At 43.7% G+C, this 18258-nt stretch overlaps 1 protein-coding gene across 3 annotated transcripts in view; it reads right to left on the bottom strand.

The window, feature by feature from the left end:
• The window catches only part of BLZF1 (basic leucine zipper nuclear factor 1), a 115497-nt gene that overhangs the window by 85299 nt on the left and 11940 nt on the right, over nt 1–18258 (bottom strand). The window lies entirely within an intron of this gene.

The raw sequence follows: 18258 nt of genomic DNA, 5'->3' as shown, positions 1-18258 counted from the left end.
GCAACAGCCTAACTGGTTAGGACAGAAGGTATGGCTAGATCGATGAACGAACATTTTCTTAGCTGGGATGTCATTTTGAAGAAAAATAACCAAAAACAATTACATGAACAGCATTACATGTTTCAAACCGAAAAGCAGTAGGAATAAGACAAGTAAAGTTAAAACATATTTAAACCTCTTTTTGGTGCAAGCCCCACCAACCTGGCGGCGTAATATCAATTAAAAATTCCCTTTAAGGTTGGCTTTCACAAATATCCTCAGTATTGACTATTAACTCCTAGCCCTGCAGTCTTCCTTGTTCTACACATATGGCAGCTAGGAATCTTTGTAACTGTGTGCGACAAAGAACTAAGCATAGGCTAAGCATTTATGCATTCTGGTGTTGGTCTATTAAAGACAGAATTATTCGATTTGCAATAACATGCGTATTAGTATATTTGCAGCACTACAGTATGCAAAATGAAAAATGCTGACCTAACACATCATTTTTAAATTGGAAAAGCCAATAGGTTCACCTTTGGAACCTACCAACTGTGCCAATGCTGTGTAGCATCTGTAAAAGAAAATACGTTGAGATGTGATGAGTCACGGTGCTACTGGTGCTCTGGCACTCAGTAGGTTTCGCATTTGCAAGCATCACCACACGTGTGTCCCAACTAAATGATGCAATTCCATTTTATTTGCGTTATTCACCAGCTCAGGATTTCAGAAGCCACTGGCCTATGTAAATAAAAAAATTACAAAATCAATTGTGCTAAAGCACATTCCTGCAAGCAGAGTGGCCCGCCAGCAAATGGGAGCGTCAGGACTCTACGGCAATGTAAATATTCTTCAAATTGAATATTAAAAGGGCTGCAAATGGTGGGAGAGAAATGGAGGAGTAGGTGAGAGATGCAACTGGGAGCAAGGTGGAGGATTAAATAAAAATAAATATAAAGTCGGGTGGAGAAGAGTGAACAGAGGGACTTAGGGAGAGTGCAAGACTTGCACTCTCATGGAGTTTTTAAAGAAAGAGCAAATTACCTCCCTCAAAGTGAGCAATGGAAGGATACCAGTCAGCCAAACAAGAGGATGGTGAAGAGGCTACGCTCTAGGTGAAAGCTACCAAATAAGAAACAAGCAAATGGGAGTGACAATAAAGCCAACCAATGGCAAGCAACAGGTGGGCTTCTAAGCCAACAAAGCAATTTTGGTATGGTCCACAAAAGGCTTTCATCTACAGACACCTAAAAACTGGCTGGTAGGCAGGACTTAAAAAGCCATCTACAGAAAAAACACAAAACAAAAAAAAACTTTAATGTGTGATCAGTTAGTGTACTTTTGAGTTGCAATAGTCCCTCATGCATTGCTGTGCAAGAAATCCATAGGAGGCGGAAGGATACAAAAAACAGCCAACAGCAAGAGGGACCAGTCCTCTGAGCGAAGCCCACGCTATGTATATTTTAAAAAGCTGAATGAATGAACCAACATTTATGAAGCTCAGGAGTACACCGAATTACAGGTATTTAGGCACTAGTAGAGTGAGAGACAAGTCAGAAGCATACATCATAAAAATACATAGAGCAATTTCCTGATCCTAACAACTTCGCACCCTAAAAGACAATCAAAACCATACAATACAAAAAATACCCTCACCTTTTACTACTACAGGACTCTCATCCAAAATAAAAGAGAAAAAAAACTGACCACTCCCACCTCTTAAACTCCTTTAGGAAAAAAACATGTTTTTAGTTTCTTCCTAAAACTGAGCAGGTTTCTTCTCTCGGCTCTAAGATCAGCCGGTAAATCATTCCAAAGTTGAGCAGCTTTGACCCTGAAGGATCTGCCACCTACACCGATTTTCTCATTTTTTTGTATCTCAAGCCAGTTGGCTGTGGCGGACCACACAGACCTCCTAGGCCGATAGTAGGTGAACATGTTTTGTCGCAAGACTGGGCCTACGCTGTTTATAGCTTTATGGACCATACAGAGGGCCTTGAACTTGATATGCTCCTTCAAAGGCAGCCAGTACAGTGCTCTCAAAGCTGCTGATGCGGAGTCCCTTCTTGTTAGACTCAGGGCTAGCCTGGATGCCGGTTTTTGTATCCTAACTATTCTGTTAAGAAGGTGAGCTGATAAAAATAGATCAGAAGAAGGTCTGCCCTACCGACAGAAGGATTGCATTGGCTTGCCTTGAATCCAGGCTACTGACAGGAACTCCAAGGATCAGTTGGCTGACTACCTGTTTGAGCTACAGGGACACAACAAGCTTCCAGGACCATCCTTGCAACTGCCCAGCACCAACTGGACCCGTATAGACCTGCCTGAGTCCTGCTGTCATCCTCTGCCTGGGTGAGTCCTGATTCCCAATAGGTGTCCCCCAGGTCCGGGACTCTTGGCTAGCATGAATGAGAACTCCTCCTGAAGAGACGGTGAAGTTACAGATGTTTTGGGCATCTCGCAAACACTAAGTGACCTCTTTGCGCTGAGAATTGACCACCCACAGGGACCATCAACGCAATGCTCTAGCTGGACTTGCGCTTCAAGCTGTCAGCGACAGTCTACACCAAGCACCCAATGCTAAGTTCCAGCAACAACCAGCTCTTCACTAAAGCAATGACCATCTGTGATGTTCAATCTGCTCCTCGCAGCCCCTTCCAAAGTGAATCAAACTCTTCACTCTGATTTTGAGAAGGTAACTCTTCAGAGGGGCTAAGCTAGTCCCTGTATCCAGCCCAAGCTCCATCAAAGTCGTCCTGAACTTGTGACTTTTCCCTTGGTCCAGCATGACCAGATGACAGAGTCATGCTTTGTACTTCTTGGTGCTATGTTCACCTAAAACTTTAAAAACGAATATTCCTGTTTCAGAACCCCTTTCAGAGGGCCTCAGGACATGCAGGGGCTACTGGACCCAACCAGGGTACTCAAGGGCTTGAATTCCGGATGTCCTGTGACCTGCCATACTATGGATCCTGAGCAACTGGGCCAAGCACCCCTTCTGCACTTGACTCTCAGTGGTAGCTGCTGTCGAGCAGTCAAGGCTCCATCAGAGAGAGATGTAGATACAGGTCAGTGAACATGACTCAAAGTGCACACAGTACGAACAATAAATCAATGTTCAGTCAAATAAGTACAGACCATCCGGCGCAAAGTCCCCAGAAGCACCGCATAGAGGCCAGGGTGGACATGACTGCGTTTGACAGAGTTAAGCAGGCCTTCCTTGATAGGGCTACCCCCCCCCTAAATTCACAGACTCGCTTGATGCGTTCGGCGCCACAGGGGAAGGTCTTTTAGTCCTATCCTCAGCAGGCGCAGACGATGAGGACCCCCCCCCCCCCGGGTGACTCGACTGATGAGGCAGGCCCATCTAAGCCTTGGCGTCCTTCCCCTGGGCCAGCAGAGCCCCCTAACAAAATTCAGGAGGCCATCATCTCAGAAAACTATTGGATAAGGATGGCCGCGCCAAGTTGCGGGTGGAATGTTTCTGTTTCTCCAGGAAGGTCGCCACCACCCCAGAGGTAGATCCCAGAATGGCCACTTCCTCCAGAAGATTGTGAGACCCCCCCCCCAAAAAGGCATTGAGAGGTCTTACCAGGAAAAGTTATTGGACATTGCGCGCCTCTCACAAAGATCCTGCAACTCGCTGAACAGGCCAAAACCTCTGGTACCCCACTTTCTCCTAAGAATGTTTCAGGTTGAACTCAAGGGCAGTTATTTTTTCAGAAATGCAAATTATGCACTTCCGGCCAAGAGGCAACAATCGTTGCTTATTAAAGCAGACCCCAAACTTGGGGATCTTGCTTCCACCAAGACAGGGGCTGTGGCACAAGGAGGGCTTTTTGGTGACCCCTTTATCAATGAGCTTTCAAAATCTGTCGCCACATTCACATCACTTGATAAGGACCTATTCCACTTGATAAGGACCTATCCCGGGTCTTCCACCCACGCCTTCACATTGGGGCTGGTCGTGGTAGAGGGTGCTCGATCGGCTGCTTCGATATGCAGGGCCCTACCAGAGGACAAGGCCTCAGAAGAGGGCAGGACCAGGCCCGTGCAGGCAAATTCTTCCCCACCAGAGGAGTCAAGGCTCTTGGGGGACCCCCAGAGGCCACATACAAGCAGCCCAAGCTTGTAAGAGTTCTCTTCAATCCCTCGATTGCCGTAGGGGGGAGTTTGGCATGGTTCTTAGACAATTGGCAGGCACTCACCTCAGACATTTGGGTACTCCAAACCATCTAGGAATTTCAAATGGAGTTCTATGGCTCCCCGGTCCAGCCCTCAAGACCTCAGCCGATGGTTTTTTCTCAGGACCATAGAGCCTTGGTCGTTCAGGAGGTATGAAACTTATTGACTAAGGAGGCGATGATCCTCTCCCCTACATTCACAAACGTTTCTCAGCAACCTCTTTATAGTAGACAAACTAGACAGCTGACAACGACCAGTCATTGATCTGAGGGAGTCCACTGGCTGGTTGGCTTACTGCCATTTTAGGATGGAGGGAATCCATCTGCTTCGCGACTTGCTCTGTCAGGACAACTGGACGTTGCGTCTCGATCTGCAGGACCTTATGATTCCAATTTTTCCATCTCACCGCAGCTTCCTAGAATTTCAATGTAACGGCTCTTTCTAGGAGTTCAAGGTCCTACCCTATGGGCTTTCCTTGGCCCCTTGGTGCTTCAGCTGGTTCCTAAAACTGGTGATGGAACACCTCCGAGCAGAAGGATGTTGTCCGATTATTTATCTCGATGTTTTACTCCTCATGGATCAATGTCCTCTCCAGCTGAGGGATCATCTACAGTAAGGGATTTGCCTCCTGCAAAGCCTAGGGTTACTCATCAACGTCAAGAAATCCCTTCTGATTCCTTCCAGGCAACTCATATTTCTGGGTTTTGTCATCGACTCTGAACAAGACCCTCAGCCTGCCACCTCTGAAGATTGCCAAGATCTGCAGGGAATTGCGGAAGACTGTCTCGAGGGCATCAATTTTGCTTCACCAGGTGGCCAGGCTAGTAGGGCTCCTGGCCTCATCCAGTCAGGTGATTTTTCCAGGCCCCTTCCACTACAGGGTTATACAGAGACTCAAGGCCTGCCACCTCCGCTGGAGCCTCCAATATTCTGAACATGTTCCTCTTTCAGAGGAAGTCAAGGCTGAGGTGACCTGTTGGTTATCCCACATGGAGGCCTGAAACAGGAGAGCCATTTTCAGTTCCGACCAGGACCTGGTTATCGTGTCAGATGCCGGAGGCTCTGGTTGGTGAGCACGCTGCGGCAACATTGTTCCTGAAGGAAAGGGGTCGGCCCATGAACAGTCCCTACACATCAATTGCCTAGAGCTGATGGCTGGCTTGTTCGAGAATGGCTGTTGGACCAGGGACAAGGTAAACATTTGTGTCCTGCTAAAAATGGCCAATTATTCAGCAGTATGCTACATAAATCGGGGCGGCTCCAGGTCCAAAATCCTGGTGGATCTGGCAAAGGAGTTTTGGTCGAACTGTCTGACCAACAATCGATCGGTCACAGCAGAGTACCTTCCTGGGTCCTCCAACAAAATAGACTAGTGTTCGAGGGAGTGGCCCGACACCAGTTTGTGGCAACTGGATCCTCGCATTTTTGCCTCTCTGAATTCCAGATGGGGTCCTTCCACGGTGGATCTGTTCGCCTCCCGGCCTGATCACCAGCTTCCTTGATACTTCAGTTGGAAGCCAGACCCTCAAGCAAAGGCAACGGACGCTGTCCTACAAGACTAGTAGAAAGAGGTGAGGTATGCATTCCCTCCGTTCCACATGACCACGGCTGACGGCTCAACTGTGGTGACAGAGGGCTCAGGTGGTGGTCATCACTCAGTTTTCGAGATCGCAAGAATGGTTTCCAGTTCTTCTGGAACTTTATTGGGATTCTCCAATCCCTTTTTCCTACGACCCCAAAATCCTTTGGGTTCCAATGGGTCAGCGACACCCCCTCGTTCTCCAAGGCCGTCTACCTCTAATGGCTTGGAGGGTTACAGGGAGAGATGGAGAGTCCCAGGCTTATCACGAGAGGCTGATCGATTACCGACATCAGCTTGGGTAGAGGGAACCGCCAAACGATATAGATCAGCATGCATCAAATAGCCACGTTGGTGTGTTCAACACAAGGAGGATCCCATGGGGTGTTATGTTGTCCCCATCATAAATTTCTTGGCTTCCAGGGCATGGCCTGTCATACGGTCTATTCGTATAGGTCTGCCATTTCCGCAGGACAGCTCCCAATTCAAGGTGCTCCAGTGACGGGGGAACAACCTCTAGTTGCAAGCTTTTGTGAGGGGTCTGCCTTTCCCTGGCTCCAGAACCCAAGTATTTCAAATTATGGGATGTCAATCTGGTCTTGAATCTTTTTCTGTCTTGGCAGAGAAATGAGTATCTATCATGTAAAGAATTGTCAGTGAAATTGGCAGTGTTATGTCATGTCTAATTTCCTGCTGCAGGGTCTCGGATGTTAGAGCCTTCGATATTTCCAATCAAGTTTTTTCTCCCCAGGGAGTCACCTTCTATATTTCTCAAATAATGAAAACAGACTCTGGGGTAATGTGTTACCCGGCCTTCGATAAGATCCCTAAGTTGTGTGTAGTCCGTGAGAACATGATGGAAGAGTTTCATCCTCTAGGGGAGCGACAACTTTTAGTTTCCATACCGAAACCTTCCAAGCAGTGTCCTCTCCCACAATCGCCCGTTGGGTCATACAGGAGGCAGGCCCATACTCAGAGTGCATTCAGTCTGGGGGCTATGGCATCAAAGGCTTTTGCCCTGGGGGTCCAGACTCGAGGACAATATAAATCCCGCTGATTGTTCATCAGACTCTATGTTTAAGCAGTTTTATTTTAAACCAGTAGTGGACATGGTGTACTTAGCAGTCAATCTTAAAACGAGCATAATCCTCACCTCCGGTCCTGACACAGAATGTAAAATTTCCAAGCTATTGTGAAGTAAAGTTTAAATTCTATTACGGAGGCAAGGATTATTCCTACCCAGGGTGTTTTGCAACTATCCCACCCTCTTGGATAGATGACGTTAGGGGTAAGTATGTTTTTTCTGTTAAGACTTGATCTTATGATTGCAAATTTGATTGTATAAGGTCTCTTATTTGTGGTCATTGCTATTGCATATTATTGTTTTTTACACTTGAATGCTTAGGGTCGTTCTTTATTTTACCTGGAAGAGTTGGTTTATTTTTTCTTCTCCTCTCTCATTTTCAGGTAATGAGTCCAACAGAGGCGAGTGATGTATAAGGAAGTTTTTCTGGCGCATCAAGAAAGAGGAAGTGCATACATACAAGCAGGAATATATGGACATTGCAGGGGATATTCTATTGGTTGTTGATCTTTTTGTGTTCTTTCCCAGGGAGTTATGTGAAAGGTAGTTTATATTTTGAACACTGCTGGGTAATAAAAAGGAAAGAAAGTTGAGCATAATCCTTGCATTTGGTCCTGACATAGAATTCAGTCGTCACTGGCATCATCCTGATAGTGGTGTTTAGGGAAATGCTAGATAGCTATACTGATTATTGTTTAGGTTGATGTGGAAGTTGGGTAAATCATTGAATTTGAAACTCGGAATGGTGGTGACCATTGCCTTAGTGTCTCTTATCACGTCTCTATTTACTGCACAAAAGATTTTACAAAGAATTTAACATATTTATTCAAAGGTTCAATAACTGACTGGTAACTAGACGTGATGGACAATATCACCAATCTGTTGTAGTCGAGTCTACATGTCTTGGGGGTGAAAGGGAGTACTTTAAAGTGTTTCTGATTAACCAGCTGTATTCGGGTATAAAACAAGACTGCTCACCTCAGGTAAGCAGTTATCAAGGTCATGACGTTGAGGTTTTTGGGCCCAAGTGGTGAAGGACGAGAGCATAAAACAGCCTTAGGTGGCTTCTGAATGCCTGGGGAGGACCCTGTGCTGCGATAACTGGCGGTGCGGGGCTCCCGAGTCGAGCCTCACGGATGCAGCCTGCTGTGGAGCGGAGCATTCGCAGCCCAGGACAAGCAGTGGGCTGAGAGACAAGGCACTGGATGGCAATGACTGGAGGCAGATACTGTGGGCCTTCAAGTTATAATAAAGTGCTGTTGGTGTGAATCGCTGCAAGGGCACTGAAGTGCATACCCAACATAAAAGGGCTGTCCTACGTATGGGACATGAATTAAGACAAAATGCGACATACGGAGAGTGGGACATTTAGCAGCCCAAGTAAGGATTTGACAGTGCCTGAACGGATGCAGAACTGTGGCAAAGTGCACTGGGGGCCACAACTGAACACTGTAAGAGGGGCAAAGTAGAATGCGCTACCACTGAAGTGGGGATCCCACGCCAGCTGCCCTTGGTGAGAATGCCTGTCGGGCTTGCATTATGAGGCTCTGTGACTGTAGACTGCACCAGATGCAAAGGGCACTTAAAATGGCACCCACAGAAGATGGAAGTTGAAGCACACATTGAAGTACAGGTAATCAAGGGTGAGGACTACAATACCATGCTGCGGCTCCTAAATGTATCCCCTGATGAGTATGCAATAGAAGGTAATTTTTGAGGATATTAGCAGAGCACCTGATGTAAACCTTGAAGGGAGTGTGTGACTAGAAAGTGCACGGAGGAGCGTGAGGTGGGGGCTGCAGCGAGAAGCGATACCCAAACGCTGCCAGCGGATGGGTGAGTTTGGAAGGCCCGCAAACTCACAGGACAATTACAGGTAGGCAGAAAGAGTGCACATGGAACTGAAGATCAGTGTGGGAGATGAGAGCTATAACTACAGGCCCTGGGGAGCCGTGACTGTTATGCAGGCCGCAAACACTGAAATAAACAAGTATGTGGGAGATATTATGGCAAATACTGAGGCAAAAGACTAACCCAGGACCTTCTAGGCAGCAATATGACCAGACCCAGAGAAAAAGTGAAGCCCAGATTGCCAAGAACGTGGACGGGTGTTTATTTGATAGGGCACCTGCTGAAGCACATCTGCGATCACATCATCGCACAGCTGGGACTGGTGGGAGAAAAAGAATGTCAAGTGCCAGCAGATACTGTTAGGACAGAATTTTGAGCCGGCAGGGTCAGCTGAACATACTGATTGCTAATTGGGGTATACAGGAGGGGTAGGACACTGCCCTCTGTCCTTGAGAAGATACGCAGGAGGCCTGGCACAAATGGGGTAGGTAGAATTGGGGGGCCCTACTGGGACAGGTGGCCCGAGCTGTAGCAGAAAATGCAGAGGACAGGGAGCAGCAGTCTACTGAGGTCTACACCGACAAGCCACGACACAGTCACACATGAAAGTGTGCCCTGGGGACAGAGCTCGGACAGGGGTCACTCTCAAGATGAAGACCAGAGAGGTGGAGTGAAAAGCTGGAGATTGGCTGCCAGTGGGAACCACCTCAGTGGACACCCAACTTGACAGTTTCTGATCTGTGACAATGAGCTCTTGAACACACTCCAACATAGTGACGGGACAATCCCCAAATAGGAGCACAAGCCAATAAAACTGTAGAATATACAGTGCCTGGCCCGGGACCCCACGAGTTGTTAGAAAGAGTCCAAGCGAACCTGGAGCAAAGTGAGCCACCACACAGCACTGCCCAAATCCTAGAGGCCATTTGGGGCTCCCATGTAGCGATGGAAACTAAATTGGACACAATGGCAAAGGACACTAGTCATTTGAGGCTACAGCTTGGTAAAGTGGTTGAGAGGGTCACGACCCCTGAGGAGGAAGTCACCACTCTTCCAACAAACTGTGAACAATATGCAGGACAGTAGCGAGGCTCAAATGCAGTGCGACACAGATAGACAAACATCCGGAGGACACTGAATGGCGATCCAGGTGGAATAATCCCCACAGAACAGAAAGGGGAACGAATCATGGTCTGCACAGACGGCACATTACGGGCTGAACAGGAGCCCATAGAGACACAGAACCCATACTCACAACTAAGCCTGGTACAAGAGACCTAGAGTGATGGCACAGCAACAGGGTGAGGTTCTCTTGGGGACCACTACATGAACTGTGTTCAGATGTCACAGGCAAAACCATGGCTCAGACTCAGTCTACATCTTTGACAGAGGCTACTTAAGTTTTGCTTTCTCTCACTTGTAGGAGCAAACGTGCATCTGGGTGGGGGACCAGCTGGGTCATAGCCATTAAATATATACCAAAACCCTATATAACTTAGAACTAAAAATAAGAATTTAGAACTTACGAAAATAAGTGAAAATCCTGAAAGAACAGTGAAACCCTGTGATAATGGTGGCGGTATAGTGCTTTTGGCCACTCTAGCTTCCAAATCCAAAATGAAGGATATGTTAAAAGTCGTGAACCATTATCAAAAAATTGTACGAGACCCAGCAAAGAAGCCTACCCGACGTATTTTGACAAGTAATCAGGAGGCCCTGCATCAGCGCATCATATGTCAGAAAGAATTTGATTTTCTTAAATCAGATAACAACTTGACTTCCTGTGATCTATGGTGTTCCAAAAAAACATTAAAACGTTAGGGATCCTCCCCTTCGCCCCATAGTATCCACCATTGGGGCAGCAACGGAACCCCTCTCTGAATATGCAGATTTAGTTTTGAAACCCCTTGTTAACAAATTGCCCTCCTTCATTAAAGATACTGAACATATGATTGCCAAGAAGGAGGGCAGGGAGTTTAATCCACAGAACGATATTGGATTAAGTTTAATCCACAGTGATAGTGGATATTGAAGCACTGTGTACGAACATCCCTCAACAACAAGCGCTAGCCACAACTATGGATATTTTCAAATGGTGACAGTGAACCACAGCAAACATTTATTTTAAAATGTTTGGAAATTTGTGTTGTTTGAAAATTTCTTTGAGTTTGATGGCAAGATATACAGCCAAATTAAAGGAGTCTGCGTGGGGGTGGCCTGCGCCTCAAGTGTGGCGAATTTGTACATGGGAGAGTGCAAGAGAAAACACATCTATAATGAGATTGCCCCATTTTATGAGAATGTCAAGTATCGGTCAAGGTATATTAAGGACATTATTTTTGTCTGGAGTGGAGAGGAAGAGATGTTGGGAGAATTCATTTCCTGGCTAAATTTATGTGATCAAAATTTGAAATTTACTAGCCATTCAAGTCGTACTCAAGTTGAATTCTTGGATATTGTGATAAAAACACAATGAAAGGCATCTTGTGGTCTCAGTATACACCGAACCTACAGCTCAGAACACTCTCCTCCATTATGACAGCTACCATCCTAGGTGCAGGAAACAAGACACCTTTTTTTGTCAATTCCTTAGGCTGTGACGTAACTGTACACGTAACAGGGAATTTCTTTATCATGCGGATGTTCTGAAATGCAAACTATTGAATCTGGGTTACCCTCAAAGGCTGGTGAGGGATTCCTTCAAGACAGTCAGGTATCATGTTAGAGACAGCAAGTTTGTGAGTATAAATAAATAACAAGACAATAGACTGGTATGCGTCACGAGACACGGCACTCCACCTTGATTAATAGGATCAGATAGAACATTAACTCACAATGCCATATCCTGAATGTTAATTCAGATGAAAGCTCATTAGAGAAGCCTTTGTTTGCATTACGGACTAACCGAAATTTGAGGAACATGAAGGTTAAATCCTGTATCACTAGACAAACGGATAGTGGTCAGAGAACAATAAACAGGAACGAGTCTCATCAAAGCCAACCACAAATGTAGTACCGGTCATGCGTGCCAGGATGCCATCATGTCCCAAGAGTTGAGAGTGAATGAAAAGTTGGTCAAATTATCCACTATCACCAACTGCAGAACAAATAACATCATTTACCTCATTCTGTGTCCATGTGGTCTGGGATACTCTGGGGAGATCGGAAGGGAGTTTAGACACCGCTATAGAAAGCATAAATCTGCTGTACACAATCAGAAGGAGGGAGCCCCTTTAGTTTTCCAATAGACACAGAAGAATCATACGGAAAACCAACTTTGATGGATTATCTGGGAAAAAGTTCATTCTACAAGAGGACAGGATGGAGACAAGAGGAGAAGAATGAGAGAAGTATATTGGATCTACACCCTGGGGACATATGAAAAAGGTCTTAATAAGACCATTCCGTGGGAGAATGCGTTAAGAGACACATAAGGTTACCTCTTTTTCGACTTTTGGTACATTGTGGGCTCATGTCCCTGCTTGTCTCATCAGTCGGGGAGTTTTGGGCTTGGTCTTTTCTGGGTACAAGTACTGGCTCACTCATTGATGTAGGGAGTGGCTCTGGGTCTGTTGGTCTCTCCTCCTATTTCTTTCCGTTTTTTTTATTTTCTTTCTTTATCTTTCACAAAGGATTATTCTGGTTTTGGTATTTTTTGCGGTTAAGGCATGCACCTGGAGATCTGGAGGGAGGCATGGTCCATGGGGAGGTTCTATAGTCTATATGTTTGAATGCCACTATTTATTCTTTTCTTGTTTTCCAACTAATCCGGCCTCCTGGTGGTTTATGAGTGGTGATGTGGATGTTTTCTTCATCGTTGCTGTTCTTTTGTGTTATTGCCATGGCAGGTGTTCACTTCTTAATGTTGTGACTTTTTTGATGGATTTTTGTACTGCAGCTGTAACCGGATTGGAGTATTGCCTGTTAGAATGTGGTTATAGGGATATTCTTCTTTAGTCCTTCCTTTAGGTCGTTATCTGAGGAGGAAGCATGTGCAGATGTTACATGTGATACATTCCTCAGAGTCGCTGCTCGATTTATAATCCAAACTCTCGTTGTTATTTTGCTAGGAGGTTTTCTTTGTGGTTGTAGTTATTTGGAAGAGTATTTTTTTATTTATTTTTTAGTTCAGCTGCTGTTGCGTTAGAGGACCTATATTTCCAACATGGTGCTGATGTGGATCATTTTTTTTTTGTCTTCCCTCTAAGACTTTGTTGTGAAAGAATGCCGTTGCAGCTGCAACAAGTGATGTATTCTTCTGGGCTTTTAAGCCCGGCATGCATCCCGCGTTGTTTGCATGCTTAGCAGATTTCGAGTATTTGCCGAAACGTTTCTTGTGCCATCAGTTAGGATCCTCAGTATGGGTAGGTAAGAGTTTTTTCCCTTTCTAGTTGGGGTTTCCCTTTGAGGATTCGCGGCCTCCTGGTTTTGTTCCATGGGGCATAGTAGAGCTGTTTTAGCTCAATTTTTCTGTGACTTTAAAAGTAGTGTGTCCGCTTTTCGTTCATGGCATATGGAAGCCTTCTTTAAGATCCTTATATGCATATTAATTTTATAATCATCTTTCGACTAGGTGGGCTATTTTTGGAAGATTGGTATACAGTTTTGGTCCTTCCGAGACCCGCCGCGAGGAGGGTATTTCCCATTAAGTCTTTCATTGTGCGGTCTGGTTAGGACTCCCCACACCAATGTCTGTATAGTCTTCACTAATTTCAAGGGGATAGAAGGTTGTTCTTCTTTTTTTTCCCCATTGTCTGTATGTTTGCTTTTTCCTCTAGGATTTTGGTCTATCCCTCATGTATAATTTTCTTTGACAAGCGGAAGTAACCTATGCAAGGTCGCTTCTCAGAATATCTAAGGAGTATTTTTTTTTAATGTAATATGCTTATTTATAATCGAATCTGGGCATTGCTGCAATTCTCATCAGGCCTTACTTATTTTTTAAGTTAGGCTTTTCCTGTAGAGGACCTGGGTTGACTGTAGTTGCCCTTTGAATTTCCCTTTGTGAACTCTTTGTTGACATTTTGTTGGTTAGGCAAGTTTTTATGGTGTTCGTATGGGCATTTGAGGTCCACTTTGTAGCACTAATGATTTGGCGCATGGCTACTTAAATTTTTCCCCCCACAATATACAAGTCTTTCTCTCCGCCTCCACTTGCTATTTAGGGGTGGTTATTCTCGTTATTAGCTTGGTGTTTCCTCATTGGAGCACATTGAGGGCTTTTAAACTGAGCATTTTGGAGTTGTGTTTTATGCTGATTTTGTGTGCATTAAATATTGCTGGGCCACAGCTTTCATCAGATACTTCGTCACGTTTCATCTCTTGTGCCCTGAAGAAGGGGGCTCCCAATGTGCGGTTCCACCGAAATGCGCATTGGCACAACGTGAGGATGAAAGGATCACTTTCTGTATAATAATATTTATATATGACCTCGATTGATGGAGGGCTACCAATTCAACAATGTACTAGGAGTTATAATGCCATAAATACTGATTTGTATCTTAAGTTATGAACTATATATTGAATTCAATAGTGATAAGGATATATATATTTATATAACGTTAGGGACCTTGCGGTCTTTCCTTCCCCCTGGCGTGTCTGGTTTTAAATTATGAAAGAGTAGTATGATTGAGGGTGCTGTTAGGTGTGTTGTAGAGATATGAGTGTTTGTATAGTGATTTTGTTTTTTTTAGGAGTCTAGACTTTAGCCAGACTATATGTTTATTATATCTGTCTTTGCTGGATGGATTATCATTATTTGTCGAATATAAATGTATGCACATAGGAGAAGAAAGCACATTTTTACTAAGTATATTATTAATTTGTTTTCTGATTGAAAAAAAAATCTATTTATGTTTGTCTCCTCTGCAATACTGTGGCTCCAATGACTATATATTCTTAGAATTTAATGTGAATTTTAAAATTGTTATATTAATCATAGGCAGTTGGTTACAGTTTGTCACTGGGTCAAAGCAATCTCCTGGCCGCAACAGTCTAGGGACTAGGCCAACGCAGATTGCAGAGCCCTCAGGGGGGCTTGCGATTTGTTGGGGGTGGGAAATCTGATGTCCTGGTCAGGATCTATACTTGGTGATTTTCTTGTAACTTAGATGGGGTAGGTGGGATCGGGAGGGAACTTAGTGTGGGGTTTACTGGCCCCCTGACTGCTATTTGGGCTGGGAGGGGAAGTGTTGGGAAGCATTTGATGTTTATTGCTGTTTTATTGTTTTTCTCTTCAACTCACAAGCACAAATGAGGTAACAGGAGTGGGGGGGCTTCCATGGATGAGGGGCATAGACTGAGATGCCACAGATCCTCACTTCATGGGACCAGGAATTGGACTCTACTTAATGCATACACATTGAGGTTTTGGGAACTAGGTACAAGCTAATAACGTGGAATGTGCGGGGTCTGAACAATCCTGTTAAACGTAACAGGGTGCACGCATACCTCTGGAGATGCAGAATAGCAATAGCATTCCTGTAGTAGACCCATTTACAGGGAGGTTGTATTAGATATGTGAAGAAAAGGTGGCGAGGACAACCCTTTGCCACGTCTTACTCGAGGTATGCCAGGGGAGCTCTGATCTGGTTTGGCCCAGGGATCCCATTCAGGCCTACACGAGTTTCCCAGGAGGTTGAGGAACGTAATGACATCCTAGAAGGTGAACTATATGCCCCCAATACTGATGATAAAACTTTGTTGGTGCAGTAGTGAAGGCTGCACTGGTTTCTTCGGACATGGAGGTCATCCTGGATGACCTCAACTGAGCATTAGATGGCCGCTTAGTGCATGAGTACTCATGACTGACTTTGCAGCCATGCATAATGGAATTTAGCCCCAGACCAGATAGATTTCATGGATTCAAGTTTGTTTTAAATATCAACTACTGCATCATTGCTCTTTGGGCGTCAAGAACAAATTATCTTCTATCAAAAATTAAATTATGCTATAACAATGTATACGAAGCCTTGAGATACATGTTGGTTGCACCTTTTGAAAATACCTGCACTAAGGAATAACTGAATTGACTGATGTTCAATAAAACCATTTTGAAAAAAATAAAAGAACCATCCTACGATTCCTGCTTACTGGGCAGCTCCACTTATCTTTTTGTACATGACACGGAATTTGAAGCATAGGAGGTCCAAACCTCATCTAGTGATCCACCCACATATGACTATGGGTATTATAAAACAGGAGGACAGTGTTAGATCTAAGAATACCTCAGTTTAACAAAGTGAGAAGAGACCTGTCCCGTGTGAACATTTCTGCTTTTCCGGTTCCTGATAGAACTGTTTGGGATAAGGTCTCATATGATATTTTCGCTCTTACAGAAACTGCATATTCCTTATGTTTTTAAAGTCACTGTGGATGACATCATAACCACAGGTCTTATTTCTGATTAATGGAATGTTAAGAACAGTGACTTAAATGCTATCTGAGCTTTGAATATTATACTGTATTTGAAAGTGAAGATATGTAAATGAATTTTGCTAATTATGCTGAAACGTTTTGTTACCATCACTGCGCATGCTACTATTTACACAAGCTAGTACTCCATGGTGGTTCTATCGTCTGTGGATGGGGGTTTTGTCCTGGGTCCCATTAACACGAATAACATAGTAGACATCTTGGAAGCCTCCTTTGATTTTCAAATTTGGCTCTTGTTTTTATCAATTTTTTTAATTGATTTTATGTTTTTAATTGCCATATTTCTAATGGCTTGTTTGCTTTGCTTGTTGAGGTGAACATTTTATTTCCTTTTAGTGTAGTTTCATTAGGAAGCTTTGTCTTTTCATGTCCATAGGGAGTGTGCTGTGAGGCCTTCTTGGGCCCACTCTAGTTCTTCATCTTAGTTTAGTTTTACATTTTACACACACGTTTTAGGCCGACATTGCTCTTTTGTGATGACATTTTATGTGTGCACAATATTATTCTGAGAAGATGCTGTGTATGTTGCTTGTTTTTCAGAAAGCCTTTCTTACAATGTTATCTGTACACTGTTCAAGGCTAGGAACACAGAACAAGATATCTTAGTGCTTATTTAGCCCGTTTAAAGGCAGCTACTAACGTCTAGACATACTACATCATAGCTGTGCCTCTAACACAGTGTGGTTTTGATTATGTAAATGGTGCACTGCCCTACAGGTGTCAGAGGAGCACTCTGGCCACTACTGTCCTAGAACGATTTCTGTGTTAGACATGCAGCTCTGCTTTTCCTGATATTTGATCTTGCAGAGGATCGCCAACTCTACTTAAATTGGCAACTTTGCTCAGTTCTCCAGGCAGAGCACACCCGCTATGCTCTCAGAGTGTGGGTAGTGAGATATAGATCTAAGAATGCCATGGTTGAACTGTTTATTCTTTTCGCAATGTTAGTATTGCTGTTTACATTGCTTGGTTCCATCTGACTAATAATCGCAGCTCATTCTCTATGCAAGAATATGATTATTTCAATCAATGTTTGAAAACCTTTATGTGCATCTTTCTTGCATTTACCACGAGCATGCAAGAATAAAACAATGAATTGGTAAGATTGGTTTCCGCAACTTCCTTGAGTGTCAGGACGTCATGTTCGAGGTTGCCAAAATCATCTGTTACCCTGGGAAGGTTTGGGGTTCACGCAAGGCCCTGCGAGCTAGCTAGGAATTGGTTCGACAGTTCACGGTAGTATAGATGGACTCACTCCTATTGTCATGACTTCTTTCATCCTAAAAAGTATATTTCTAGTTGCTACCAAACTGAAATGAATCACTATAACTATTTACAGTATAAACCAGTGTTTTCCTATGGAAGAGTCAGCCTTGCCACAGTGAAAAATGACTTCGGGGGGGGGGGAGTTTGAGCTACTGCCAGGACATGTAAGGGCCCACCTCAGGGGTGACATATTTATTAACATGCTTTTGCAATGCAATAGGTCTTTCGTTTGTTTGAGTTAGCACTATCGGAATAGTAAATGCATACCTGGACTTTTTATGCCACATAAATTTGTCAGCTCTGCCGCATAATTTGGTCATCTCTGCCACATAATTCCAGTGGTCCTGCATATAACTAAAGCACTTCCGTTTACCTTCTTACTCTATATGTATTCATGTGTGTTTGTATGTGTGTGTATATATATATATATATATATATATACACACACACACACATATATATATATATATATATATATATATATATATATATATAAGTTATTCTATGCTCTTAGATAAGTTGTTATATTAGATACTTATGAATCCTCTCATTTTATATCACACTGATCAAATGTTTATTATCATAGGGATTTGGCTATTCGAAAATTGAGTATAGATAAATAAATGTTAGAAAAGTACACTTATTAATTAACTTCAAATCATGAAAGTCTGTGTTTATACAATACTACTTTTCTTCTCATATTATACCCATTATTATATTCCTTGGACATATATTCCCTTACTATGTACTTACATATCTATTACTCTACTGTACTAGAGAAAAAATGAAAAATAATAAAATCTAAAAATAAAATTCATAATGAATAAATAAATTAAATACAAATAATGATAAAAAGTGTGTATGTATATATATAAAATTA

The sequence above is a fragment of the Pleurodeles waltl genome, chromosome 8 (assembly GCF_031143425.1).
Source record: "Pleurodeles waltl isolate 20211129_DDA chromosome 8, aPleWal1.hap1.20221129, whole genome shotgun sequence".
NCBI classification, from domain to species: Eukaryota; Metazoa; Chordata; class Amphibia; order Caudata; family Salamandridae; genus Pleurodeles; species Pleurodeles waltl.
This window is presented reverse-complemented; position numbering and strand designations above follow the sequence as displayed.